The sequence below is a fragment of the Dendrobates tinctorius genome, unplaced genomic scaffold (genome assembly GCF_039654945.1).
Source record: "Dendrobates tinctorius isolate UK_male_01 unplaced genomic scaffold, ASM3965494v1 ptg000065l, whole genome shotgun sequence".
Taxonomy (NCBI): domain Eukaryota; kingdom Metazoa; phylum Chordata; class Amphibia; order Anura; family Dendrobatidae; genus Dendrobates; species Dendrobates tinctorius.
The window spans coordinates 18,485,459-18,512,238 of record NW_027361733.1 but is presented as its reverse complement, the minus strand read 5'-3'; the positions used below and the strand labels follow the sequence as shown (position 1 = coordinate 18,512,238).

At 47.3% G+C, this 26,780-nt stretch overlaps 1 long non-coding RNA gene across 1 annotated transcript in view; it reads left to right on the top strand.

The window, feature by feature from the left end:
• LOC141094935 (uncharacterized) overlaps positions 1-26,780 on the top strand; it is a 422,796-nt gene that overhangs the window by 65,208 nt on the left and 330,808 nt on the right. The window contains exon 2 of the long non-coding RNA XR_012233208.1: positions 13,346-13,435. This is a non-coding gene — a long non-coding RNA (uncharacterized lncRNA). The remainder of the gene's footprint in view (positions 1-13,345; positions 13,436-26,780) is intronic.

The following is a 26,780-nucleotide window of genomic DNA, read 5'->3' as shown; positions in this document are numbered from 1 at the left end:
CATGTGCACCTTCCTCTGTGTCACCGTGTATGGTGGTATAGTGTGCGGGAAGGGGCACCTGAGTCTCATCAGGGTCAGAATCTGGCTCTGTACACTGCGAGGACAATGTAGTGCTCTGAGTGAATGTACCAGCAGAATCATCCATCAGCGGCTGTGCATCAGTGCACTCCATGTCAGATTCATCTTGGCCTGGGTAATTCACCATTTCACTTGATAATCCAGGCATGGTATGTGAAAACAGCTCCATGGAGTAATCAGTAGTATGGCCTGCGTCATCCTTCAATCTTGGTAGGGGTGAAGGACACAAGGAAAGGTGTGGTTCATGAACATGAGCCTCCAATGACGACTCAGTGCTTTTACTTTTTACAACTGAAGAAGAGGAGGCGATAGAGCTGGAGGCTGAGTCAGCAATGTAAGACAAAACTTTTTCCTGATGCTCTGGCTTTAAAAGCGGTTTGCCAACTCCTAGAAAACTAAGCCTTCGAAGCCTTATGGAGCCAGACGATGATGCAGGCTCAACACCTCCTGCATTCGGTCCTATTTTGCTCTTGCCACTACCATCAGATCCACCACCAACACCTTCATTACCAGCTGCCAACCCCCGCCCAATTCCACGGCCTCTTCCACCAGCCTTCCTCATTTTTGGTAGAAATGTAGACAAAATCCAACAAACTATATAGTAATGTAAAACAAGGTACAAGGTGTCTATAGGACAGGGGAGATTTTGAATTTCTGCTCACACTAGTGGACACTGGACACTTTTGGATTGTGTGAGGCCCACTGAATATCTGAGCGCTATGTCACAGGCTCAATGGCACAGCTGTGACCAAAGTGACTAGAGGATAAGTGAGATTTTGAATTTCTGCTCACACTAGTGGACACTGGACACTTTTGGATTGTGTGAGGCCCACTGAATATCTGAGCGCTATGTCACAGGCTCGATGGCACAGCTGTGACCAAAGTGACTAGAGGATAAGTGAGATTTTGAATTTCTGCAGACACTTGTGGACACTGGACACTTTTGGATTGTGTGAGGCCCACTGAATATCTGAGCGCTATGTCACAGGCTCAATGGCACAGCTGTGACCAAAGTGACTAGAGGATAAGTGAGATTTTGAATTTCTGCAGACACTTGTGGACACTGGACACTTTTGGATTGTGTGAGGCCCACTGAATATCTGAGCGCTATGTGACAGGCTCGATGGCACAGCTGTGACCAAAGTGACTAGAGGATAAGTGAGATTTTGAATTTCTGCAGACACTTGTGGACACTGGACACTTTTGGATTGTGTGAGGCCCACTGAATATCTGAGCGCTATGTCACAGGCTCGATGGCACAGCTGTGACCAAAGTGACTAGAGGATAAGTGAGATTTTGAATTTCTGCTCACACTAGTGGACACTGGACACTTTTGGATTGTGTGAGGCCCACTGAACATCTGAGCGCTATGTCACAGGCTCGATGGCACAGCTGTGACCAAAGTGACTAGAGGATAAGTGAGATTTTGAATTTCTGCAGACACTTGTGGACACTGGACACTTTTGGATTGTGTGAGGCCCACTGAATATCTGAGCAGTATGTCACAGGCTCGATGGCACAGCTGTGACCAAAGTGACTAGAGGATAAGTGAGATTTTGAATTTCTGCTCACACTAGTGGACACTGGACACTTTTGGATTGTGTGAGGCCCACTGAATATCTGAGCGCTATGTCACAGGCTCGATGGCACAGCTGTGACCAAAGTGACTAGAGGATAAGTGAGATTTTGAATTTCTGCAGACACTTGTGGACACTGGACACTTTTGGATTGTGTGAGGCCCACTGAATATCTGAGCGCTATGTCACAGGCTCGATGGCACAGCTGTGACCAAAGTGACTAGAGGATAAGTGAGATTTTGAATTTCTGCAGACACTTGTGGACACTGGACACTTTTGGATTGTGTGAGGCCCACTGAATATCTGAGCGCTATGTCACAGGCTCGATGGCACAGCTGTGACCAAAGTGACTAGAGGATAAGTGAGATTTTGAATTTCTGCAGACACTTGTGGACACTGGACACTTTTGGATTGTGTGAGGCCCACTGAATATCTGAGCGCTATGTCACAGGCTCAATGGCACAGCTGTGACCAAAGTGACTAGAGGATAAGTGAGGTTTTGAATTTCTGCAGACACTGGACACTTTTGGATTGTGTGAGGCCCACTGAATATCTGAGCGCTATGTCACAGGCTCGATGGCACAGCTGTGACCAGAGTGACTAGAGGATAAGGGAGATTTTGAATTTCTGCAGACACTTGTGGACACTGGACACTTTTGGATTGTGTGAGGCCCACTGAATATCACAGCGCTATGTCACAGGCAGAAATTGGCTAGTGTATCACAAACTACAAGGTGTATGTAGAATTGGGCAGAGTAGGAATCTCCCTAGAGTGCAGGTCTGTAAGAACGGAACATGTCCTCGACTTATTCTCACAGAGTGACACAGATAGCTTCACTGTGGCTGTGATAACAGCCGTTACACGGTACTGTGTAACATGCACGCTCATTACCTCAGCAGGACAAAAAAAAAAAATTGGGATTGCTTTTAAAAAAGCAGTTTGCAGCTCAGTACCTCAGCAGGACAAAAAAAAAATTGGGATTGCTTTTAAAAAAGCAGTTTGCAGAGCAGTGGGTAAACAGCAATGCAGCTGTCAGGAAGCCTTAGAAGGCAGCCCAACAACCAACACCACTGATACACCACAATATAGCCTCCCCTTGCACTGCACACACAGTGACTGGTGTGTTGTACAGGCACAATCGCTAGCAGCAGCAGTTTTTTTTTCTTCTTCCCTGCCTAACACTCTCCCTACAGAATCAGCAGCAACCTCTCCCTATGCTAAGATCGGCAGAAGTAAGATGGCGGTCGGCGTGCACGCCCTTTTATACCCCCTGTGACGCCCACCAAAGCAAGCCAATCACTTGCATGCCCTTCTGAAAGATGTTGGTGACCCGTGCCTATGTCATCACGTTGCCCACAGTGTCCGTGGATCCTGATTGGCTGAAAAAGAGCGCAAAACAAACTTTTGAAACGCGACTTTGGCGCGTAAGTCGCCGACCTCGTGGCCGACCTCATCCTAGGGTCGGGTTTCGTTTCATGAAACCCAACTTTGCCAAAAGTCGGTGACTTTTGAAATTTTTCGACCCGTTTCGCTCAACTCTAGCACTTACTATTCTGCTGGTGCAGTCACTGTGTACATACATTGCATTACTTATCCTGTACTGATCCTGAGTTACATCCAGTAGCTTTTTTTTTACTATAAAAGTACATAACAAAACTTACAGGCAAACTTACATACAAAACTTACAGGCAAACTCAATAAAAAAACCCATTATTCATAAACCCCAAAAGTCCAATGTCCAGCAGATTTATGCAAACAAAATGTTCCTCCATTTCATTAATACCCCCCAGCAAGGAAAGAGACCTCAACCTACATCTTTTTTTCCCTTACTATGTACCCACGCATTCACCCCTAGAAAAAAAAAATTCGGCCAACTGGCCTAAAGAAAGTAAATAGGCCACCTGGCCAAAACTTAATTATATATTTTTATATATATATTTTTTTTTATTTTTTTATTATTTTTTGTTTTATTTTTTTTCCCCCTAAACTAAACCACCACCATTCCCCCAAAGGTTGTGACCTATCACACCAGGTCCCATGAGAGTTTGTGGCTTTTCCTACACAGCAAGGTCCATAAAAGTATATGGCCTTTTTTTCCCATCTTCTTGGCATCCCGCCGAACGTCCATTCTCCAAAACTCATCCCCCCTCCCACCAAGAAACTAAATCCCCCCTACACGCATCATAGTACACATACAACATATATATATATAGATATATATATATATACAACCTTATAATAACATATATGAATAATACAGGCCCATGTTCAATGCTTGCAAGCCCTATACTCAATTGCAAAACAAAAATCTATAAGTGAGGGTTACAGCCCACCACCAGGAACTGGATTCCATAGAGGATCTCACCCTAATCTACCACACATTACCCTGACCCTTCCTTACAACACAAAAGAGAAAATCCTGTCCCTATAGTCCTACCAATCTCTCCCTACCTGCCCCTACCTGTCCCTCACTTACCCTCACTACCAATCTAATACTAACTACCTGTCCCTGAAAAAAACTGTCCCTATCTGTCCCTCCCTGTCCCTATACCTCTATCTGACCCTAAGCAAATTAAAAGAAAGAAAGACACTCACCCTATCACAAGCACACAAACCCTAACTCCCCCTAGGGCACATTAAAGGAGAACCCTCTCCATAGCAGAGAGGCTCTCCCATGCACCCAGCCTCTCAAACTCCAGCAAGCACACCTTCACCAGATCACCCAGGATGTTCCTAACCACCTCTTCCCTGGGGAGGACTTTCCGCTGAGTAGACACTAGACAACCGTACATTTCACATGTAGAACCTAGTTACTAAGCTAACTAAGAAAACAGTGCCCGATCCCGGCCACCAAGGGACCTGAATGCCCCATAGGCCCACTCTGCATAGGAAAGGCCTGCCAGCATGGGCCAGCCAATGGAAGCACCCACCCTGCTGTAGACCTCTACATTAAAGTGACACCGAAGCAGGAAGTGCTCCATGCTTTCAAGCATACTGCCATACTCCTCGCGTGGACAATCCCGGTCATCAGAGCTCCTGCTCTTCAGGTTGTCCCTCACATTCAGCTTCCCATGGAAACAGCGCCAAGTCCCAAAACTTTAAGGGGATCCGCTTAGAGTTCAATAACCCAAGCCCCACCTGCAGATCCCAGCTTGGGCAGTCCCTGAGCGCCAGGGTCTTCTGAAAGTTGGTCAACAGGACCCTATTGTTAAGAAACCTTCTCGACATGGTCCTGATCTCCCACCCTCCCAGACCCCACCGATGGATCACCTTCAGAACCAGGGTAATATAAGCTGGAAGATGCCCATGAAGTGTACTAAGGTCCTTCACCTGCTCTCCTGTCTCCCATTCCTGGAAGAAAGGCTGGCACAACCCCCTACAGGAGAATACCCATAGATGAGCCCTCTCTAACCAGAGGTTGGCGATGTTTGCCTTAAGAAAGGTGTTTACTAGAAACACCACTGGGTTGACCATACCCAACCCTCCTAGTCTCCTCATGCAGTATGTGACCTCCCTCTTGATTAGGTTCAGCCTATTTCCCCATAATAATTGGAAAAACAGGCTGTAGACCCATGTCCAAAGAGGCTCTGGCAAGATGCAGACGCTGCCGAGATATATTAGCAAAGGAAGCAAATAGCCCTTGGCAAGACTAACCCATTCCCTTAGGGTCAAAGACCAACCCTTTCACTGATCCACCTTCTGGGCGGCAATCTTAAGTCTGCTCTCCCAGTTTTGCTGGGGATAGTCCCCCTTGCAGAATCTGATGCCTAATATTTTTGCTGTGGCCTGAGGCCCTGGAAGGGTGTCCGGGAGATCAAAACTTGGATCTCCCCCTCCCAGCCAGAGACTCTCACACTTGTCCCGGTTGATCATGGACCCGAATGCCACCGAGTAGCATTGAATCTCAGACATTACCCAATCTGCCTCCTCTCTCGAAGATGCAAAAAGGGAAACATAGTCAGCATACGTCACTACCCTCAAGGTGGCCTCTAGCTCTGCCTGGTCCATCCCGACTCCCATCAGCGGTCCGCACTCCACCCTCCTTAAAAGGGTGTCGATTGTGAACACGTATAACAGTGGGCTCAGAGGACAGCCCTGACGGACACTAGACCTCACCTCAAAAGGGTGTTCAACCCAATCGTTCACGAGCGGAAAAGTCTCTGCCCCATTGTATAAAACTCAACCAATCAACAAACATCCCAGGCAGTCCATACCTCAGAAGGACGGACCAGAGGTACTCATGGTTAACCCGGTCAGAGGCCTTCGCCTGGCCTAAGGACAGCAAATACCCCTTCCAGTGACCTGTCCTGCCCTGCACTACTGCGTCTCGGACACTGAGCACAGCACCAGCACTAAATGTACTGTGGCCTGGAACAGAGCAGTGCTGGACCCCCAAAAGGAGCTCAGGCGCAAACTTCACCAACCAATTAAAAAACACCTTTGCCAGAACCTTTCGGTCTATATTGAGAAGCGCTATGGGATGCCAATTCTCAATTTGGGATGAGTCTTTACCCTTTGACAGGATAAGCAGGGCTGACTTCCTCATTGAACTGGGGAAATGTCCATGGAGAGGCACTCATTAAACATCTCAGTCAAGTGGGGGACCAAAGAGTCCCTAAAAGTCTTATAGAACTCGGATGTTAAGCCATCCAGACTGGGTGACTTTTTGGGCCGGAGCCCATCAATTGCCCATCTCACTTCCTTTTCCCTGATTGCTTCTGTCAAAACATGAAGAGAGGGGTCATCCCCTGGCTCAGGGATGGTTTCAGCCAGTAAAGCCGACATCTCATTCCGATCAGGATCCCTCCTCCCCAAAAGGTGCAAGTAAAAGGATCTGACCACCTCCAGGATCCCTGATTTGGATCTGTTCACGGACCCCGTACTGTCGATCAGTCCTGTCACCATCTTACAATTCACTGACAGCCTGTAGTTTCTGTAAGGGTTGAGCGAGCGGTACCTCCCGAAATCCCTCTCAAAAACCAAGGATGTGTGCCTATCATACTGGCACCACTTGAGCAAGCTCTTCACCCTGGAGATTTCATAGAATCATAGAATCGTAGAGTTGGAAGGGACCTCCTGGGCCATCTGGTCCAACCCCCTGCTCAAAGCAGGATTCGCTAAATCATCCCAGTCAGATGTCTGTCCAGCCTCTGTTTGAAGACTTTCCTCTCAGTCCCCTCCAGTCGAGATGAGCTGCTTGAGTTTCCTCCCCAGATTCTAATACAGGCAGTACCTGTTGAGGCCCATGAGGCTCGAGAGCTGATGGAAGAACCTTGCGACCCTTCTTTTGAAGATCTCCCACCACTCAGACTTACTGCTACAAAGACCCAAGAGAGGTACCTGGCTCTGAAGAAATTCCTCAAAGGACTGTCTTACTTCCTCTTCTTCCAGATGGGACAAATTCAGCTTCCATAGGCCTCTCCCCATCCGGGGAGTCTCTGTAACATTCAAAGTAAAGAAAATTAAACAGTGATCGGAGAACTCCACATCAACAGCGGACACTGCAGAAGAGATGGCTTCCTCCTTTAAAAAAACTACTGCTTCCCCTATAAAAGGTGAAACCCCCGTGACCTGGGGTGTGCCGGATGTGGACATCCACCAGGCGAGCTTCGCTTACTATGCTATTTAAGGCTGTCATAAGCCAGCTGGTCTCCGGGGCCTCCCCTATCATGGAGTCTGGTTATAGTATTAAAATCCCCACCGAAGACCACCAGTCTTATTCAGAGCGCAGGTATCTGACTTTGTCTGCCCTACAGTACAGCATCTTTGACCACTCCCAGCACTTATATGGGGCAGCAATAAACACATCTGCAAGGTTGTTCTGTCCAGCCATATTGTCATGATCCAGGTTGGATATGACAGGTTTTGAATAAGTAAAACTTTTGTTTCCTTTGAGCTGGTTACTTGTAGTTTGTTTTGCCCCTGGTGGCCATTAGGGTTATTACACAGTGGTGTCTTTTGTTCTAGTTTGCCCCTGGTGGTGGTGAGCATTATTGCACAGGAATCTCTAACAGGTGTGAGACTCTGGCTCCTAACTATAAAGGTGTGTCAGGTGTTCTCACTCACTGTTGGTGATATTGGTCTTTTCCTACCATCCTTGGTGAAGGAAGGAGCTAGAGAGAGTTCCTGGCAGCTCAGTCAGAATCCTGAAGTGGCAGGAACTGAATCCTGAATCCTGAAGTGGCAGCTATGGTGTCAGCGAGGAGGTCTGGCAAAGCTTGGAGGAGTGGCAGCTATGGTGTCAGCGAGGATCTCTTGTAAAGCATGGTGGAGTGGCAGTTTTTTGGTTAGTAGCTTTTTTCTCTCTTATTACAAGTGACCGTGGCAAAATGGCTTACCCCGTTACGCAAGGCACACTTTTGCACCTTACAGCCTGTGCTGAAGTGGCGCACCTGTGGCAGACCTTTGGTTGCCTTTGGTACAAGATCTGGATTCTGTCCCTCTCCAGAAATGCTGAGGAGGGGATGTGGGTAACCGTAGCTCCTGAAACCTGCAACTTTACCATGAAGGTCCAGCCCCCTGACCAAATGCCAAACTTGTCCCTATTTTTCTTAGGGACCTCCGTGACTTCCCCATAACAGGAAAGCCACGTAATGATGTTGACCCCAGAGAGTGACTCGTTACATGTCAGAACGGTCACCCTCTCTACACTATTTTGGCAAGACACTGCCTGTATGGCAAAGTCTCGCCAGCCGGGGTCTCAATTTGACAGGTCGAAATCCAACCAGAAAAGCTCTAAGCCCTCTGGCCGAACAAAACTGACATCGAAGAAGGAAGTGCCAAATGGACGAATCAGGGCAAAAATGTCCGTCGCCCTGAAGTCCATCTTCAGAAGGAGCTCCACAACCCTCACCCTTCGTGGGCACGCTTCACTGTCCCTCCACCGAAGATGGACCACATTCCGCCTGGCCACCCCCTGCCCGGCTGTCGGGAGGGACCAAACTGGTTTCCCATCCTTTTTATCTTGGAAGGCAGCCAGGCCGTGTCTATCCAGCCAAAAGTCAAGTCCACCTCTCTTCCCTCTACTTTGATCGTCCGTTCTCCCTTTTTGAGGGCCTCTAGGAAACAGCACCACAACACGCTATCCCTGAGGTCCAGAGGCGAGGAAACCCACTGACTAGACCACAAAGCTCCAGCCACCACCCCCAAATAACTCAGAGGACCGGTGGCTGGGGGGGCAGATGGAGCAGCCCCCTCCCCCTCTTTCCACTACCATCAGACACCCTATTCACACTTGCCACCTTAGACACACTGCCACAGACACCTCCATACCTGCATCCTCCTCATTCACTCCATCAGTCACCCCACTTTCACATGCACACTGGGGTCAATATTTTGCCTCACTTTTTGAGTAGTTCAAGTTTTTACTGTTTCCACACTGCTACCGCCACCTTCTGATGACATCTTCACTGCACACAGTGCTGCTGTCCCTTTAATAATCATGCTGCCATAGGCTTTAAGCAGCACCATGTGACCTGCTAGAGGCTCTGCACAGCATGCACAGAGCTTCCTCCCTCACTGGCAGGCAGGAAGCCAGGAGCAGTCCAGCCTCCAGCTTTATCCTGCCTTGTCACTGGAGCCCCCACCGCAGGTAAGCCCCCAGACTCAGGGGACCCTGCCAGGCAAGCACCCTTGCTTCTGTCTGCTGCGGCTGCAGTCCCTGCTCCATTGCTGACCACAGCTAGATCATCATTTTTTTCCTTTTCTTGGGAAGCCACACAGCACATCTATCCAAAGCTGCATCCACATGGGCAGCGGATGCTGAGGAGGCCACACACCCTGAGACCATCCGCATCCCCCCACAGCTGACCCTCAGGGCCCCCCGGCGGTACCAGTCCCCTGAGGCACAGCGCCCCCACCAACACACCCTCTCCCACAAACAGCCTGGCCACACCAACTCTGGCAGCCGGCTCCAGGCTAGGCCACTCCCTCTCAGCGTCCACCGGCAATGGGGCCCCCAGCGCCAACCCATCACTGGATCCTTGGGAAGGGGGCCCTGACTTCACCTCAGACCCCGCAGAGAAATGGAGGACTCAGCTGATCGCAATACTAACCACGTGCTAAGACATTTAACACCCATACTAGTGTCACCTCCGTTCTCCCACACGGGCGCCCCACAAGACAAGAGATGCCACCACCTACCACTGACAAGATAACTTCCAGCACTAACGCACAATTTAGGCTGCACCCAGCAGATCCTATAGAGATTAAACCACAGCTTACCCTCATGCCGCATCATTTCATCCTGATTCGTTGCAGTCATATAAGCCAGAGAACTTACAGTATATTCCCCATGGATACCACAAGTTAATCCTGCAACTATGACCAGGAGATCGAACATGTCTGACTTACCAGATACATGATTCACAGGGAGTTAATAAACATCAGTCTCTCCAAATTTGATGATCGTGACAAAAATTATAGAGCCTGGAAGTTGACCTTTCAAGCAGTAATTGAAGATCTTAACCTCACTGGCAAGGAACAACTGGATTTGCTTGTTAACTGGTTATGCCCTGAATCAGCGGAGCGCATCAAGACAATAAGGTTCACGTGGACCAGTCAGATGCAGGTCTTATAGCTGCATGGGAAAGACTGGAGCAAACCTACGGCAGCACAAAAGCCATAGAGTGTGCCTTACTTAAGAGACTGCAAACCTTCCCAAAGATAACTAGCAAGGACAATCAAAAACTTCAAGGGATGGGGGCAGTGCTCTAGAATCACTGCGTTGAGAAACACGTGATGGTGTCTCCGCAGTGTCGGATGTTGATCTCCATGAGTTCATTCATCCTCCCAGTGGCGTAGCAACTGTTTGTGGTGCCCGGGGCGGTCGAAAAATTTGCCGCCCCTTTGGTCGTTGATAATTCGGAAGCATCCGAAGAGCCCACACTACACTCAAAGATCTAATTTTTAGTCTGCTACTAACTCTGCTATTATTTCTAAATTTCTAGACTTTCAACTTCTTGCAGTTCTCTATATATATGTATGTATTAGCTTGATGATGCTGGATGAAGACCTAATGGCTTTTTTTAATAATAATTTTTAATAATGTGACAGAAAAAAAACAGAAAGTACAAATTATTTTGGCGGACAGGGGGCGGACACTGACAGCTTGGGGTCCCTGTGCAAGAAATGTGTCCGGGCCCCCCTCCTTTTATGGCGTCAAAGCTACGTGTGTGTGTATATATATATATATAGATAGATAGATTATTGATATTATATAGCCACACACACACATACAGGTATATATTACATAGCCTCCTTTATTATGTATATTGCTGTCCCATACACAGTGCCTTCTCTTGTTATGTACAGTTCCGTCCCTTACATATTGGATTATATAGAGCCCTGTTTTTTATTACATACCGTCCTGTCTTGTTAGCTGTATAATGCAATGATGGCTGATGGAGCATGGGAAAGCTTCCTTTCTAAAATGGAGGAGCTGATGGACTGGTCGTCTGGTCACCGGCTCCTCGATCAGCAGTCATTTTATATCTAACAAGAGAGGGGACCATGTAATAAAAGAGGGCGCTGTGAATAACAAAAATAACAAAAATACACTATGTAAGAGACAGCACTATACATAACAGCAGATGAAGCTATATAATAAGGGACGGCACCATATATAACTAGAGAGGATGGTAGGTAATAAGGGGCGGTGTTATACATAATAAAAGAGGAAACTATGTAACTAAGGATGGTGTTATACAGAATTAGTGAGTACACTATATACTAAGGGACTGTGTTAGACATAATAAACGATAATGTCTTCCTCCACCTCCCCCTGTTCCTAAGGCCATTATAAGTCCCCCTTCCTCCCATCCCAATCCCCCACACCCCTCATTGTCCTCCTCCCCTCGCATCCCATTATTGTCCTCTCCCCCACCTCCATCATTTTCTTCTCCACCACTATCTTTGCTTTCTCCCCCACCACTCCCATCATTGCCCATTCCACCACCTCCATCATTTCCTCCTCCTCCACCACCCCCATTTATTGCCCTTTCCACCACCACCATCATTGCATTCTCACCCACCACCCCATCATTGCCCTCTCGACCATCACCCCATCATTGTCTTCTCCCCATCACTGCCTTCTCCATCACCCCATCACTGTGCCTTCTCCCCATCACTCCCATCATTGCCTGCTCCATCACCCCATCACTCCCATCATTGTCTGCTCCATCACCCCATCATTGCCTGCTCCATCACCCCCATCATTGCCTGCTCCATCACCCCATCACTGCCTTCTCCATCACCCCATCACTGCCTGCTCCATCACCCCATCACTCCCATCATTGTCTGCTCCATCACCCCATCACTGCCTGCTCCATCACTCCCATAATTGTCTGCTCCATCACCCCCATCATTGCCTGCTCCATCACCCCCATCACTCCCCTCATTGCCTGCTCCATCACCCCATCATTGCCTGCTCCATCACCCCCATCATTGCCTGCTCCATCACCCTATCACTGCCTTCTCCATCACCCCATCACTGCCTGCTCCATCACCCCCATCACTCCCCTCATTGCCTGCTCCATCACCCCATCATTGCCTGCTCCATCACCCCCATCATTGCCTGCTCCATCACCCCCATCACTCCCCTCATTGCCTGCTTCATCACCCCATCATTGCCTGCTCCATCACCCTATCACTGCCTTCTCCATCACCCCATCACTGCCTGCTCCATCACCCCCATCACTCCCCTCATTGCCTGCTCCATCACCCCATCACTGCCTGCTCCATCACCCCATCATTGTCTGCTCCATCACCCCATAATTGCCTGCTCCATCACCCCATCATTGTCTGCTCCATCACTCCCCTCATTGCCTGCTCCATCACCCCATCATTGCCTGCTCCATCACCCCATCATTGCCTGCTCCATCACCCCATCATTGCCTGCTCCATCACCCCCATCATTGCCTGCTCCATCACCCTATCATTGCCTGCTCCATCACTGCCTGCTCCATCACCCCATCATTGCCTGCTCCATCACCCCATCATTGCCTGCTCCATCACCCCATCATTGTCTGCTCCATCACCCCATCATTGCCTTCTAGACCATCACTCCCATCATTGCCTGCTCCATCATACACACAGACATACACACACACAGACATACATACATACATACACACAAGACACCACCTCTCTCCTCTCACCTGTCCGCAGCATCGCCCGCGCTTCCTCCCTCACACAGCAGCGGCCGCTGAATGATGACGTCATTCAGCGGCAGTCCTCTGTGTGAAACAGGAAGCGCGGCCTCGGGCAGGAAGCAGGACGGACCCTTGCCGCTCCGCTCCTGCTATTCACTCTTGCAGGCAGCGGAGCTGCCGTGATCGCATCGCTCCCTGCCCGCCGCTGCACTGCACTGCAGGGTGGAATTGCTGCTGCTGCGCCGCCCCCACACACATGCCGCCTGGGGCGGACCGCCCCCCCGCCCCCCCCACGCTACGCCAGTGCATCCTCCTCTTCATAATCAAAAACTTCAAGACCTGAGCAACTTGCTGAAGGAATTAGAATTGGCAAAAATAGACCCACGCCTATCAGGCCTGAGTTACCTTGATACTGCTAATGGTGTGAATCCAGCAGTGTCCAAGTTGCCATACTGCATGCAGGATAAATGGGCAGACTACGGCTAATGATAAAAAAGATAGCATAATGTGTATTTTCCTCCTTTTTCACATTTTTCCAGATTTGTCAGTGATAAAGCTCAGAGAAAGAATGATCCCAGCTTTGATTACACTGAATCTACTCCACCAGTTTCATCGCCATCATCTACAAGGTATGATACCATTACCACCAAATGTAAGGCGCACAGTATCCATGAAAAAGACTGATGTTCCACTTACAGCACCCGCCTTCACTAAAACAAATGCTGTTGCTCCTAAGGTTATGGACACTAACTGTATGTGCCCTATCCACAAAAGACCTCACCCACTTAATGAATGTTGTGGACTCAGGACAAAGACTTTGCAGGATCAGTACAGGATAAGTAATGTAATGCATGTACACAGTGACTGCACCAGCAGAATAGTGAGTGCAGCTCTGCAGTATAATACAGGATGTAACTCAGGATCAGTACAGGATAAGTAATGTAATGCATGTACACAGTGACTGCACCAGCAGAATAGTGAGTGCAGCTCTGGAGTATAATACTGGGTGTAACTCAGGATCAGTACAGGATAAGTAATGTAATGTATGTACACAGTGACTCCACCAGCAGAATAGTGAGTGCAGCTCTGGGGTATAATACAGGATGTAACTCAGGATCAGTACAGGATAAGTAATGTAATGTATGTACACAGTGACTGCAGCAGCAGAATAGTGAGTGCAGCTCTGGAGTATAATACAGGATGTAACTCAGGATCAGTACAGGATAAGTAATGTAATGTATGTACACAGTGACTGCAGCAGCAGAATAGTGAGTGCAGCTCTGGAGTATAATACAGGATGTAACTCAGGATCAGTACAAGATAAGTAATGTAATGTATGTACACAGTGACTGTATAATACAGGATCTAACTCAGGATCAGTGATGTAATATATGCACATAGGGACTCCACCAGCAGGATAGAGAGTTCAGCACTGGAATATGATACAAGATACAAAACATAAATTGTTTTGGAGTTAATCTTGTGCCCTTGTTTGTAGTGTTACTTCATGAGGCCGCAAGTTGAATTTTCTTGTATAGTGTAAGGTAAAAGCATATGTTAACTCAGCTGTAAAGACGGAGGAGTTTTGTGGCACAGACGGTGAAGGAATAGCTATACGTGCTGCCAAGCACCGAAGATGACATTGAACAGATAATAACAGTAGTCTATATTGCTCTCTGTCTGGGCACGGTGCCCGTCTCAGGCTCTAATGAAAGCGACATGTGCAATGTTTTTACAGCTCGGCTCCATCTGTGAATACTGTGGCTTCTCGACAAGTATAAATCACATTGTGGTATCACCTGGTGCAGCAGCGCGGTGCAGCCATTCTGCTCATTACTGCGTGGTTTAGTTTGCGGTTCAGTACTTAATTACAGCCGCTTTCATTTTTTATGTTGATAATAACTAATTAGGCTGATAAAGCGCAGCTCGTTCCTTTTACTTGGGCCCACGATGTCATTTCAGCGCCGTGTGAAGTGGATGTTACGCAAACCTAATGGTTGAGCACATTAGTAATCTTCGTAACATGCAAATTCAAGTACGTGTTTGTTTATTTTAAATATGTTAGTGCAACAGAAAAATAATAAAATTAAATTTAGGAAAAAGAAAAGTAGGGCTAGGATGACTTGACATTCATCCTTTTTTAGCAGGAGGGTCCCCTTTAATTCTGAGAGCACTATAGGAGCAGGCATTACTTTTCCTCACTTCCCAATATGAAAATTTCTTGTGAGAGTAAGGCTGGAGTCACACTAACCTGCGCAAAATACGCTCCGTATTTTACATACGTAATACGGATGGATGACCCCTAAATAGTGCTCCGTAGGTCATCCGTAAGCAAGGTGAGGTCGCGTATTTTGTGCATGTCTGCATCCGTATGTACTCCGTGTGGCATCCGTATGCAATCCGTATGGCGAGATTTTCTCGCAGCCTTGCAAAATGGACATTTAACGGTTTTGAGGCCTGCAAACAATTTAAATCATTAGCCTGCACTCTATTTATTGGCTCAGGAACAGGTGGATGCCTACATTCTGTCCATTTCTCACCTTGCTTTCACGAGGTGTGTTGGTGTTCTTTGTGCAGCATGGCAGAGGGTCTGAGATTCAATACAACTGAGCAGGTTCTCTTTACCTGGCTTTTGTCACGGCGCTTTGGGCAACCATACCCAGTGATAGTGGATCCGCGGAGGAGGAGACGCATGTGGGTCCATCCACTTTTGAGGCAACGACTCACAAGAGGTCATTTTCACCGCCTCTATTCTTCTCTGCGGGAGCATCCGGAGAAATTTTACCAGTACTGTCGCATGAGCATTTCCACATTTGATCGACTCTTGGAGACAGTGCGCTCTAGGATCACCTTTCAGGACACAAGGATGCGCAAAGCTATATCTGCAGAGGAGCGACTTCTCACAATACGGTATGTACTACACAACCACAATCTCTATGTTCATAATGTGTGTGCAAAATGATGTTTTTTGCCCTTCTTGGACAAAGTTTAATGCCCTCATCTTACTCCAAATATGTTTCAACTTACACACCAGAATGTTAGATCTAATATGTCCTGCATATCACTTAGTCATTGTGCCACCAAATATGTGTGTGTTATTCTCTCTCAATTCCTCCCAAGTTTGGTCGGCATGTAATTGATTTTTTTTTACTTTAGGCATTCTAAACTTAACAATTTCTGCTGTTCTTCAGCTTCCTGTCCACTGGCCTGTCTTATGCTGCCCTCCACCATGAGTTTCTCATTGGAAAGTCAACCATTTCAGGCATAGTGAGGTCTACATGTACAGAAATCTAGACAAGACTCCATCAAGTGGTCATGCCCGAGCCCAGGATGGAAGACTGGTTAAGGATATCAAGGGACTTTGAGGAGGACTGCCAGTTTCCAAATTGTATTGGGGCCCTGGATGGCAAACATATCAGGGTGCGTAAGCCGCCGAACTCTGGCTCCCAATTCTTCAATTATAAACAATACTTTTCTGTTGTATTGTTGGCTCTGGCAGACCCTCAATACAAGTTTATAATTGTTGACATTGGGGCCTATGGAAGGACGGGAGACTCTAGAGTCTTCAATACTTCCATAATGGCTCGGCGGCTACACACCAACCAGTTGGATCTACCACCACCACGCCAGCTACCAGGCTCCCCCGAAGAATCAGTCCCTTATGTCCTTGTGGCAGATGAGGCCTTTCAGTTATCGCGCAATGTCATGAGGCCATATCCCCGGCGCAACCTTGACCACAGGCGCAGAATTTTTAACTTGCGCCTATCATGTGCTAGGCGACTGGTGGAGTGTTCCTTTGGGATTCTTTGTGCCAAATGGCAGGTACTCCGGTCTGCCATTCAGTTGAGTGAGCAAAATGTGAATGAAGTTGTGAAAGCCTGTGTTGTTCTGCATAACTTCACCAGGATACATGATTGCTCCTCCTCTGATGGTGTTGTGCGTAGGCCGGACAATGTGCGCAGGGTGAGACCACCTATGAACCCTCAACGTAGACCGCTCTCTGGCCTAAAAGTGCGTGATATTTTCACTAATTACTTTATCTCACCTGAGGGGGCAACTTCTTGGCAAGAGCATGCTGTGTCTATGTTATAATTTGTTTCTTTAAGTGTGTCTAAATATATATTACTCAAGCCTTTATGATTCTATGAGTGTTTCATTGCATTGGTTTGTGTCTGTTAGTATGTTGTGAGGGATTGTGAAAAATCACACAGAGACGTTAACTAGAGTAGACAAATTTTTAGTTTTGCCTTTTTTTTTTTGGTTTGCTTAAAGGCAAACATAATATTGCCATAAGAACATTTTGGCAATGGGCAAAATGACCCTTTGTGCCTTCTTTAACTTTTATTAAAATTAACATTACATAAAAAAAATAAAAAAGATTAGACAATAACAACATTGCTGCATGACAAGATTAAACTAGATTTGCCAAAAAAAGGTGAGCTCCATCACCAAAATAAATGCTAAAAGATAACACTCACATTTCCTCATAATGTTTTCCAATCATAGAAAGATTCCACCATGACAGGCAAGGCTACCTCACAGCTTTCACACAGATATTACCTGTCTGTAGAACAGAGAATATTTAACCATGCTATACTGGAAAGGATCAAAATACAAAACTCACTTGTTAAGACATAGAGAGAGCGTGATATTCTGAATGCTGGTCGCCTTGAATTTTTTTTCTAGAGATTGCTAGCAAAAAAGGTGACTACTTCACTAAGGCCAGCACCGCCTTTCCTATGCGTTAGCAAGTGAGTAGTGTATTTTCATCCTTCCATTTTACAGTATAGCGCGTTTAAATATTCTCTTTTGTACATACATGTAATATCTGTGTGAAAGGCGTGAGGTAGCGTTGCCTGTCATGATGGATTGTTTCATATGTTTGGAAAACATTGTTTAAAAATGTGAATGTTAAATTATGTTCAAAATGTTGGTGATGGAGAACACCTGTTTTTTCCTTTCTATTTGGAGCACCAGTTAAAACGCACTGGACAACTCCGGCCATCAGACTCAAAAATCCTCATATGTTGGCGAAGGGGAACGTGGAAGAGCAGCCTGTGGGTGCTGCTGGACACTGTGGCCAACATCGCCCTGTGTGGGGCCATACTGTTGCCCATGATGCTGGAATTGTCCTGCCTCCTGGGACTGTTGTGGATACCGGCCAGAGTAATGATGATGGTGAGGGGCTTCTTGTTGGCTGTGGTAGGCACGTGGCTCATACCCACCAAGATAGCCAGATCGTCCCCAACCAGGTTGGGACCAGCCTCCAACACTGGGTGGGTACAAGTGGCCATATTGGTGGGGTTGGCTTGAGGCTGACATTTGGGGCTGCGGAATAGAAAGTTGGGTAGGGGGAGGAAGGGGTTGAGGTGTTGGCCCACGTATTAGGGGCTGTTCGGACCCTGCTCGAGCAAGCATCTGTGTGGATGGTCTCATGCGCATTAGATTTCGTGGTGAGAGCTGCCACCTCTCCAGAAATTCAAAAACCTCATATGGGGTATTGGGGGGGGTGCTTGCATCAAGCAGGATCTGAATACATCCCCTAATACGGAGCCGGACCTCACGGGTAAGGGCACGGAGATAAAGGGTGAGGCTACGTGCATAGGCCTCCTCCCCATCATCTGTAGTTACTCTAGACAAATAATTGAGCACCCCTGTGTCCACATTGGTCCTGCTCTCTTGAATAGTGACCTGGCGCCTTCTTCTTGTTCGCCGTGATGTAAGAGCAGCCTGTGGGGAGGACCTGATCTGGGCAGTTGGGCTGCTGCTCAAGTTGCCCGGCTCTTCCAGGATGGGTGATGTGGCAGCAGCAGACCGTCCTGGTGGTGTTGTGTGTAGGCCAGCCATTGTGTTGTCCTGTGATGCCTCATCTTCAGCCATCCTTCTTGTAGGGGGAGAAGATGGGCCAGCCACCTCATCCCCTACAGGATCTATAATGGGCTCTGCCTCTGAGGCCGTTCCTCGATCCGTAAGGTTGGATTGAGTTCTGTTATGAAATAGAACAGAGGCAAAAATACATCAATATTTTTGTCCCTGTAAAGTATTTGTGTAATGTATTTGTGTAATGTGGTGTGAGGTATGTACTTACGGTCTCAGATCCAGAATTGGGGCGAGGAAGGACAGCCGGTCATAGTATATGTACTTCCTTTTTACATATCCAGCATCCCCACTCCTGGACCGCTGCTGGCGTTCCCGGCGGAACTGGTCCCGGATGATTCGCCAGCGTTTCATCACATCTTCCACTGCAATGTGACAGGAAATATTGTCAAATTTACATATTTGAGAGGTCACATTTTCTAACAGTAGTCTAGGCATGGGGCCTTCTGGGGTGTGCTTTCTACCCATGGTGGCATATGTAATTGGGCAGATACACAGGGTCTCATTAGCTACACTTAAAATAATTTGTTTGGCTAGGAGGATGAGGAGCTTGTGACCTAACCCCAAATTATGGCTGTGTGAAGCCACGTGTCACATCCAAATGTAACGGCCTCATGAGGCTAAAAGTAAATGCACAGGAAGGGGGGTGCTGATTCTAGATTCTATTCTTTTTGCGCGCTAAGGTTAATGATGTTTAGCGTTGCACTTACGAATTTTATGCTGCTCATCACGTGGTCGGTCACCAAAGTCATGGTACATCTGGCGACAGATGCGCCTCCATGACGCCTCCTTTCTTGTCCGGTTAGCATAATTTGCATCATGTGGGTCCCATATTTCGGGACGCTCCTGCACCAGCACAATTAGCATCTCCACATTTATGTATGTGGACGCCATGACGCTGCTGTACTCCGTGGAGGCGTACTTCCTGGATGTCTGGAGCGCTTTTTGAGCTCATTTGCATGTCTAGGCTTCCTGATGATGGATTGGCCCATTTCCTGTCACCAGCCAAAAGACCTGCGTATTTCTCGCAGGTCACACGTGTGGTCCGTGTGTAATCCGTATTTTTTGCGCACCCATAGACTTGCATTGGCATACTACGGCCGTAGCACGCTGACAAAGATTGGCACGGAGCGTAGGATACGGATGAGAAATATACGCCTGGTGCGAGTGACCCCATAGAGAATCATTTGCCCGTGTCTAATGCGTGCTTTTAGCGCCTCTCACTCACCCGTATTCCTCGCCAGTGTGACTCCGGCCTAAGGGTTCGCTAGTGCATATATCATTCAATGATTGTCTCATGCGAGAGAATTGAATGTAATATGCAAATGACCTTCAACTCAAACTCTGCTGCGAGCGTGATCCTAGTGTCATTTTACTGTGATCTGATTGTCTCACCTGCGATAATCGGATCACATGTGCGGAGATGATAAATTTTTCCACCTTTTCTATTTTGTGAGATGGCGTATATCGGACTGCTCTCAGATGGCATACGAGTGCAGTCCGATGTTTTGCACGCACCCATAGACTTGTATGGCTGTGCGCCGTCCGATATACGCTGCCAATCACTGCATGCAGTGATTTTTTTCTCATTGCAACTAGCCTGATGTAACCTAGTAAGTAAATAATTTAAAAAAAAAATGATGTACCCCCCCTCCTATTTTTGATGAGCAGCAAAGGTAAATCAGACTGTTGTGAGCTTATATTATCAGGCTGAGAAAGAACATGGTTATTGGGCCCTTCCCAGCCTAAAAAGACTAGCCCGCAGCTGCCCCAGAAGTGGTTCATCACATTAGATGTGCCAATTCTGACACTTTGCCCAGCTCTTCCTCATTGCTCTATTGCATTGGTAATCAGGGTAGTGAAATTTGGGGTTGATGTCAGCTGGGATTTGTCCAAAATCACAGCTGTCATCAAACCCTTGTGTTAGTAATGGAAAGGTGTCAATCTTTAATCCAAAAAATTACACACAAAGAAAAATAACTTTTATTTGATAAAACACTCCCCCACACTTTTCTTGGTTCACAAATGTATTTTCAAATTGAAAAAAGCCATAAAGGTCCACCGTAGTGCACCAAATCCAACGTACAGCTGGATTTGGGGAACACTGGACTATGTCCGGTGTGGGAACGTTTGCAAATAAATTGGTGAACGAGGGACAGTGTATTGTTTGTTTCTTTTTTTTGTGTTTTTCAGGTATCCATTGGTGTACTACGTCGGATTCGATGGACAACGGCGGATTCCCTGAGTGGCTTTTCTTTTCTTGCACTAATTGACGTACACTGGAGAGTCTCGTCCGATATACACGGCCACTCGCAACATGCTGCGATTTATTTTGCCTCAGCCTGATTACAGCTGAGGTAAAACTCACAGATCAGAGTAGAGTAGACTCACTGAGTATACAGTGACCAGCACAAGTATTCAACCCCCTTGGCTTTTTCTTATATTTTGTTACATTACAGCCTGTGTTTAAATATTTTTGCAATCTGATTTGTGTGTAATGCATCACCCCCTTTCCCCTAAAAATTTCTGGTGCAAGCAATTACCTTCATAAGTCACATGCTTAGTGAAAGGGAGTCTGACTGTGTCACATGGTCTGTCAGTATATACACACCTTTTCTGAAAGGCCACAGAGGCTGAAACACCATTAAGCACGAGGCTTCACTAACCAAACACCATGAAGACCAAGGAGATCTCCAAACAAGTCAGGGATAAAGTTGTTGTGAAATACAAGTCAGGGTTGGGTTATAAAAAAATATTCCAATCTCTGATGATCCCTTGGAGCACCGTCAAATCTATTATCATTGTATCACACTTCCCTCCTCCCCCAGTGCAGACTTACTCACCACCATGGCCCCATCCCACACCTCCTCCCAGGACCCATTTTAGGCAAAGTGGGGCCCTAGGCAAAGTTTAAAATAAGGCCCCAAATGCTAACATAAGATTGATGGGGACAGAATGATCACTAATACAGTAACATGTTATCAGCAGCACATCTACAGTTTACACCCCATAGTCTTCCATATAATATAATGTGCCCCATAGTCCTCTATATAGTATACTGCACTCCTCAGTCCTCCATATAGTATAATACACTCCCCATAGTCCTCCATATAGTATAATACACTCCTCATTGTCCTCCATATAGTATAATACACTCCTCATAGTGCTCCATATAGTACAGTATAATACACCGCCAGTCATCCATGTAGTACAATTCATTTCCCATAATATAATGCACCCCATAGTTCTTCACATAGCATAATGTATTCCCTATATTCCTCGATACAGTATAATGCAGCCCACATATAGTATAATGCAGCCACCCCACAGAGCATAATGTAACCCCCCCATAGAATATAATGCAGCCCCTTATATAGTATAATGTAGCCCCTCCATGGAATACAATGTAGCCCTCCATCATTGCTTTGAACTGCCCCAGTGTCTATGACGCTGGTATAGTTCAATGCGGCAGCGGAGGGAGTCGGCGCTGGGGGAAGGCAGGCCCCCCTGCATCACAGGCCCCATAGCGGCTGCATGATGTGCCACTTGCTGGGGGCCCCTGGGGAGCAGGGGCCCTAGGCAGCTGCCTGGGCTGCCTTCTGCTGCCCAGTGTCTGTGCACAGCTCACAGGGCACTGTGATTAGGGTGCATGCTGTTAGGAACTGGAATTCTCCCTCTGAACAGGATGGATCCCAAGCCTTACCTTCTCCTGCGGTCTCCCATTCAGTCTCAACCACAGTAGATGCTGCTCAGCAAAGACATCGGTCTCAGCGTCTTTCTCAGACTAGGGCTGTGCGCTTTGCTACTGCTGTCTCTCCAGGTTCAGCTATGGTAACTTGCAATAGACAGTGGCGAGCAGTTGTTCCTGAGGCTAAGTCCAGGATTCGCTCTACTGAGCATGCTCGTGAGGTGAACCTCTCATTGGTGGTCTCCCGTCAGCTGCTCAGGTACTTTGCCGTCTCCGGATTGGTCCACTAGCAAGGTCCTGTCTGATTGGCACTGTCTATAAAAGGATCTCCTCACTTTTTAGGCCCCTTTAAAGTCCTTGAGCAGGTGAACCCTGTAGTGTATCGCCTGTCTTTTCCGCCGTGCCTAAACATCACCAACACTTTTCATGTCCTCGGACGATTTTGAGGTGAATGCGAATGTTGGCTTCAAGGTGGGGCTCTGTAAAAAAACTATTTTGGTCAACTGGAAGGGTCATGGACCGGAGAATAGGACTCAGGAGCCGCTTGAGCACATCCGTGCCCCTCAGCCTATTACAGCCTTTGAGCGTAGCGAGACTCACTGGGGGGGCGATGTTAGGTGCCAGGATTCTCCCATGGCACAGGATGGATCCCAAGCCTTATCTTCTCTTGCAGTCTCCATTGCAGTAGATGCTGCTCAGCAAAGACATCGATCTCAGCATCTTGCTCAGACTCAGGCTGTGCGCTTTGTTACTGCTGCCTCTCCCGGTCCAGCTATGGTAAATTGCAATAGACAGAGGTGAGCAGTCATTCCTGAGGCTAAGTCCAGGATTCGCTCTACTGCGCATGCTCATGAGGTGGCAATCTCTCATTGGTGGTTGGCCGTCAGCTGCTCAGGTCCTGTGCCGCCTCCGGATTGGTCCGCTAGCAAGGTCCTGTCTGATTTTCACTGTCTATAAAAGGATCTTTGGTGGGCCCGGCGGTGCGCTAAGATCATTCATGTTTACTGTGTGTGTGTTGTTGGGTCAATTACCACCCTGTATGCACGTGTGCCGCTTATAGCACTACGAGTGTGTTTCTAGACAGGCAGTGTAGGGTGGGAACTTCCGCTTGAACTTAGCATCTGCACCGGACGTCCTCAGGCGCGGGCTCAAAAGCCACCTTGTGTCAGAGCAAGTTCAATCACCAGCATAGTGGGGGCTGAGTTATAGGGACCCCACTAGTGTCAATTCCTCTATGCTCCTGTGTCATCTAACAGGGCATAGCTTAGAGTGCTCTCAGTCTTGGTACTGCTCTGTGGAGTAACAGAGTCAGGGACGTTGCACTCTGTTCACACCGAGTGACGTTTAACTCGGTGTGCTTATGGTGCTTGCTTGCAGCTACGCTCCGCCATTGTCCTCTAACTGTGGTTTTTCCATTGCCGCATGGTGGACCCTGGGTTGCGATCACATCTTATCGTAATTTACATTTGATGCCATCCGCAAACCCTAACACGCATTCTCGCCCTAAAGTGTTCCCAGCCAGTAGCTGGGAGACACTTATTTAAGGCACATCCACCTGTTGTGAGATGTCTGAGCTGCCTGTGCCTACCTGTATACAAGCCGTACTTGCCATACCTACCTGCACTTGCTGTGCTCACCTGTATACCAGCTGTACCAGCCTGTACATGCCATATTCACCTGTATATCATTCTTACCTGTCTCCACCTGCCAGTGCCTGTTTGTAAATTACCTGTAAGAGTCTACATCTGTCATGCCCATCTATTAACCAGCTGTTCCTGTCTGCATTTGCCACTTGCCACCTGTGGATCAGCTGTTCCTGTATCCCTGCCGTGCCTGCCTGTACCAGCTGAGCTTTCCCTTTTTTGGCCGTTCCAGCTTCACTTGAATTTAGTTTTCCTCCCATATTAAAGCATCATTCCGATGTCCATTTTTCTTGCGTATGAGAAAAACAGACTCAATATTCTAATCAAAGCTTGATCAGAGCACTGTCCAAGTGTCATCCGTTTTCTCGTACGTGGAGAAATAAAAAAACAATTCTACACCATCTCCATCCTGGTAGTCTGTGAAAATCAGACCCCACTCGGATGTTATCAGAGTGCTGTATGATTTTTTTCACATACCCATTGACTTGCATGATTGAGCTTAATCTGACCCTCTGATCAAAATTGGCCATGTCTCCTCAAAAAAATCACGGACAAATGAACAGCCCCATAGACTATCACAGGTACGAGTGCTATCCATGAAAAACATAGATCCTGCTCATACGTGAAAATCCTACATCTGAGTGAGCCCTTTTATAAATACTACTTTCTCCTTATACTATTTTTTCGAGACTTTTCCTACAAAATTCACTTTTTATATTCAGTTCTTCCTCCCTCCTATTTTTGTATCGCCCTCCCTTTTTTTCGCTTTCTTTTTCATTATATTTTATTAGTAATGAACAAGAGCAATTTTGAAAGAAAATTTCCAAAGGTCGGGTCCCCAGTTCCCTTTGGAGCCCATCTTGGAAACTTTTAAAATATGTATTACATCTGTGTGTGCTGGCATTGTAGTTCTCCTGAGGAAGAGGTCAGTACGACATCGAAACTCATAGGCTGGGATCACACACGCAAGGAATAGGGCCGAGTCTCACATGTTAATACCCGGCACTGCCTCTTGCACTCAGGAGCGGAGCGTGAGGCTCCATGTATTGCTATGCGGCCGCATGCTCCGATCCGAGTGCCGATGGCAGTGCCGGGTATTAACATGTGAGACTCGGCTTTATTCCTCGCATGTGTGATCCCGACCGTAGAGAATTAAACCACAAGATTTACCATATCACACTTTTAGAATATTTATTTACCAGCAGCACAGCAGTTAATCTACCTTTCCTTCTTTCTTTCGTTACTTCAGATGAGCCTAGAAACTTTTTGCACTGATGAGGGGCAGTAGCCTAATTTATGTTTTAGTCAAAACATAAAATGAAGTGAAATAGTGGAGTTCATGCCCTTGGAGGAATCTGTAATGGCGAAACTCTAAGTTGGTCAGCTGACCTCACTACAATTTTATATGCGCATTGTAATGAGTTTTTATCCTGTGAGTATATTTTGTGTTTTTTTATGGTAGATGAGATTTGAGGCACCAAAATCTAGATGGTAGATGCGGTGTGGATTAATGGATAACTAAACAATAGAGATGGGCGAATTTAAGTGGAATTGAATTCTACTAAAATTTTACAAAAATCTACATTTTGGAAAATACAGACTTATTGTAATTCACTCCATGAAAATTCAGGATAATAGTGGCCAGCTGCAGCTAACATCTTGATAAATAGCAGAGAGCTGCAAAAGGTTAAGAAGACAAAAAAAGCAATTTTCACCTCAACGTTCTCCTTTCCATCCAACCCCCATGCTCCATTAGCACTGTCTGGTCCTCCGTACCTCCATCGTACCGCATCTCCAGCTCAGTGTTCCCTCTTGGCCAGCTGAAAGTAGGCCCCAGAGTTCAATTCACTGCATATGTTCTCGAACATACTCGTGGCTGGAAGTTCTGGCCTATAGTGAATACCGGGCCGTAGGTTTGGTGCGACAGAAGCTCGGAGATATGGAGAAGCAGAGGCAGCATGAAGGGTATGGCAACTATGTATTTTTCTCTTTTGAATATTTTGCTGGCCAATTATCTGTCAGGATGTCCGCACTGCTCGCCGTCCACTGTCCAGTACTCCATCATACCGCATCTCCAAACTAGCGTTCTTTCTAGGCCGGGGCTTCCTACTGCCATCAGGCCCTGCCATTCACTGCACATGTTCTGACTTGCAGTATGAAGTCTTAAGGGGCCTTTACACATAGCGATATCGCTAAAGCGTCATCGATTTTGTGACGTGGCAGCGATATTGCTAGCGATATCGCTATGTGTGATACTTACCTCCGACCGGCTCCCCCGCTGTCTGTCGCTGATCGCACGAGATCGTGCAGCTCCATTTCTCGTCGGGCGCTTCCTGCTGGGCTTCCTGCTGGCGCCGACGAGCGACGTGTGGACGCGGGCGGGAGGACGTCATCATCGCCGCGTCTGAAAGGTAAGTAACGACTGCTGCTGCGTCGCTACGTCGCTGTGAGATCTGCCTGTGTGGCAGCTCACTAGCGACCATTTAGCGATGCACCAGCGATCCTGACCGGGTTGCATCACTGTCGGGATCGCTGGTGCATCGCTAAATGTAAAGGGGCCTTTAGCCTAGAGTGAGGCTAAGTGTACACGTACCGGAACTCTCGCGGAAATTACCGCGAGAATTCCGGAATTCCAGTCCGCGGGAAAATCGCATTTTAAATTCCCGCGATTTTCCCGCGGAAAAACTAGCATTTTGCAAGCGTATTTAGCTTGCAAAATGCTAGCGTTTTCCAAGCGATCTGTAGCATCGCTTGGAGAACTGATTG